We start from the raw sequence: 3,870 nt of genomic DNA on the forward strand, positions 1-3,870 counted from the left end.
TTCATCCGTTATGTCACATTATGCCACGCGTTAGCCTACATATACATTATATTAATAAACTGTATATCAAATTTGATCTTTTAATTTCATCTTAATACATTGAGCCATATTAAGTGTTAATGGTTTTCTACGGGAGGAAAACGCTTAATGAGAGACTTCATATTCTCTCGTTCATATTCTGCTGTTCTGTGGCCACGGATTTGCGGGTCTTGTTTTTATCTCCTATGACTTGCAGGACCCTGTATGTTATGGTAAATTAGTTTGAATCGTTTAACCACCACAGCTTTTTGTCTCCATTGGCAACACGCACCATTTATGTGGATTGCAAGTGACGTCACAGGTAGCTGAGAGTGCAGGTGGCGATTGCGAGTGACATTGTAATTTAGTTTATTTTTTCTTGTCTTCACCACCTGGCTCCTGTTGTAAAATGTTGAGAGATTTGATTAAAAAAAATAATAAATATATAAAATAAAGTAAAAAATAAAATAGACTGCAAATTACGTCACTTGCGGAAGTGCAGGCGTCTGAGAGTGCAGGTGCATGTCTGCAGCCAGACCCTATTGGGTTTTACCTCCTTTACATTATGTATTTTATACGATAATATTACGATGACCTTTATACATTCATTTATGCGTGACATCTACTTGCTTTAATGGGCGCAAACACTGAACATTCACGTCTGGAGCAGAAGGAGTTACCATGGAAATGGGGCGGAAACTCAACTGTCCAGCAGCAAAACACGTCTCCCACTGTTGTTTTCACAAATTTCAGGTAAGTTTAGTCTCTAATATTACACAAATAGTACATACATGTGTTCCTGACACTTTCTTTCATGTAAATGACACACTTCTGTTGAATATTTACTTTATAGAAATGGTTTATTGTCTTCAGAAAAAGTCCATTAGCGTCTGAACCATAATGCTAACTATAAGAGGTAAGTTAGGTTAACTACTGACTTGAGCTCTTGTTTATGAAAGTCTGGGCTTTTAATGTCATCTTGATTAACGTTACTTGCTGTTTTGCTTTTTTAATAAAGGTTTTGCAGGCAATTTGTCATTGGATGAAAGGAAGTAAGCTCATTTATTTAACCTAGAAGTATGCAATATACGGTTAATCGGATACAAAATTAACATGGAGCGTGAAAATGGGCTGAAGGTACTTTAAAAATGTTTTGACCTTTCATGGTAAACAAATATTGATTCCACTTGTCCTGTGACTTCAGCAGTTTCCCAAAAAATCTTCTACGACACAGGAAAAGTTTGAAAAAGCTTATTAAATTACTTTATATGTATCTTTCATGATGTATTTAGCCTATATCACCATGCAACTGTAATTTTCTTTTGCAAAATTATATATATCTATATACTTTTATGTTTGTTTGCTTGTTAGTTATTTTAAAAGGAGCTAAACATGTACATTCTGTTATTAAATTGTATTGTTTTGTATATTCTATATATTATTATTTTTCTTTTCTGCATTTCACCTTTGCTATAGTTTACTTCTAATAAACGTGACATTGTATAATAAATATTGTTGACAGATTGTTTGTGTTCCTTCCTAGAATCTTCCATGCTAATGGCCGTGCACCAGAGTTGGAGCGTATCTCCTGTCGAAAAACATCTCTAGACATTATGAACCATATGACTAGTAAGTAATACCTTAAATATACACTACCATTCAAAAGTTTAAGGGTCAGATTTGTCATGTATTTGAAATAAGTCTTTTGTGGCAACAACTGCTGCATTTATTTGATTAAAATACAGTAAAACAATAATATTGTGAAATTACCATTTTTGAATAACTATTTCAGTATGTTTTAAAAAGTGATCAAACCTGATTTTTCAGCATCATTATGCTTACACCGTGTCAGCACTGGATGCGACAAAATACAGTAGAACCCATTATAATCATTGATGCTGTCTACACTGGATGCGGCGAAGAGTGACACGACAAATCCCCTACAGTAAACTGCTACCGCATTCTATTGATGACGTGCTCACACACAGTTCAAATGATTTGCAACGGTCGCTGTAGACACGGTGTTATCTTCAGTGTCACATGATCCTTCACACATTATCCTGAAATTCAGCTTTGCAAAAACAGGAAGAAATTACATTTTACAATGTATTTGCATAGAAAACTGTTATTTTAAATTGTAATAATAAACATTACTGTTTTTATTTATGATCAAATAAATGCAGTTTTCTTGGTGAACATAAGAGAGTTATTTCAAAAACATAAAAAAAACTGACCACAAATGTTAATAACACAAGGGAAACAAATATTAGTCCATTTATTCTAATAAAGTGCAAGAAGCTCTTAAAAATATTAACGTAAACAGATTGTTTTTTTACCTTTGGTGATTTATATTGTATACCAAGAATGCAATGCACAATAACGTAGATTGTCTGTCTATGCTGGATGCAAACCAGAGCGACCATTGAAAATCATTTGCTGTCGGGGATTTGTAGTGTTGCGCCTCATCCAGTGTAGACAGCATCACTGATTATAATAGTTTCTATCGTATTGTGTCGTATTTTGTATGCATTTTGCTCACGGTGTTAAAACTGGTATGATGCCATTCATAACTAATAGAACTTCTCTATTTCAGAGACTGAAAATCATCAGTAAAATACAAGGTAATGATAACTTATTTTAAGAATATAGTAAGATTAACAAGAATAAATAAAAATGCATCTGTGACTTCATATTGCTTCTTATTTTTCAGTGGATTGATAGCTCCAACACCAATTAAGCAGACCTGAACAGCTGATCAAGGATCACCAGAAACTCTGCAGAACGTTGGTCCTCAATGCCCAGGACTGGAAACCAGAGTTGTAAGTCATCAATCTAGCAGTCATCCTGCCTCTCTGAATTGTCATGTTTAGAACATATTTCAGGAGATCTCAACATTGTCTCTCGAGGTCCACTTACATGCAGCGTTTTGCTCCAACCTCGTCCAGTGCGTCTGAACAAACTAATCAAGGTCTTCAGTTTAACTATAAATTTACCTAAACTATGGGTGTGTATCTCTCAGGTCCCTTGATCATTAGTCAGTGGTTAAAGGAGAACTACACTTCCAGAACAACAATTTACAAATAATGTACTCACCCCCTTGTCATCCAAGATGTTTATGTCTTTCTTTCTTCAGTTGTTATGTTTTTTGAGGAAAACATTTCATTTTTCTTCATATAATGGACTGATATGGTGCCCCGATTTTAAACTTCCAAAATGCAGTTTAACTGCAGCTTCAAACGATCCCAAATGCGGTTGTAAGCTGAGAAGGAAGGGTCTTATCTAGCAAAACGATTGGTTATTTTGATAAAAATAATACAATTTATATACTTTTTAATGCCAAACGCTCGTCTCGTCTTACTCTGCCTGAACTATTTTTGTTCCGGTTCATGATAGATAGGGTATGTCGAAAAACTCTCATCTCATGTTCTCCCTCAACTTCAAAATCGTCCTATCGCTGTTTTACCTTTTTTGTTGAGGGTGTTTGATCTTCTTTGCATGTTCACTTTGCAAAGACTGTGTTGGTACTTCTGCAGCGATGTAGGATGATTTTGAAATGATTTTTCAAGTTTTCAAGAGAAAATGCGATTGGAGTTTTTCGACATACCCTAACTGTCTTGAGTCAGAATACACAGAGTTCAGGGACAGAAAGGCCCTTCTTTCTCGTCTGGAATCATTTACAACTGCATTTGGGATCATTTGAAGCTGTATTTAAACTGCATTTTGGAATTTAAAAATTGGGGCACAATACCAGTCCATTATATGGAGAAAAATGCAGAAATGTTTTCCTCAAAAAACATAACGACTGAAGAAAGAAAGACATGAACATCTTGGATGACAAGGTGGTGAGTACAT

The 3,870-nt window shown here is 34.9% G+C and overlaps 1 long non-coding RNA gene across 1 annotated transcript; it reads left to right on the forward strand.

The window, feature by feature from the left end:
* Positions 1-612: 612 nt before the first annotated feature.
* LOC127160589 (uncharacterized) lies at positions 613-3,077 on the forward strand. Its single transcript, XR_007826791.1, has 6 exons — positions 613-771; positions 872-934; positions 1,037-1,070; positions 1,562-1,647; positions 2,612-2,639; positions 2,729-3,077. It is a non-coding gene; the product is annotated as an uncharacterized LOC127160589 (long non-coding RNA).
* The last annotated feature ends 793 nt before the right edge of the window (positions 3,078-3,870 follow it).

The sequence above is a fragment of the Labeo rohita genome, unplaced genomic scaffold, assembly GCF_022985175.1.
Source record: "Labeo rohita strain BAU-BD-2019 unplaced genomic scaffold, IGBB_LRoh.1.0 scaffold_396, whole genome shotgun sequence".
NCBI classification, from domain to species: domain Eukaryota; kingdom Metazoa; phylum Chordata; class Actinopteri; order Cypriniformes; family Cyprinidae; genus Labeo; species Labeo rohita.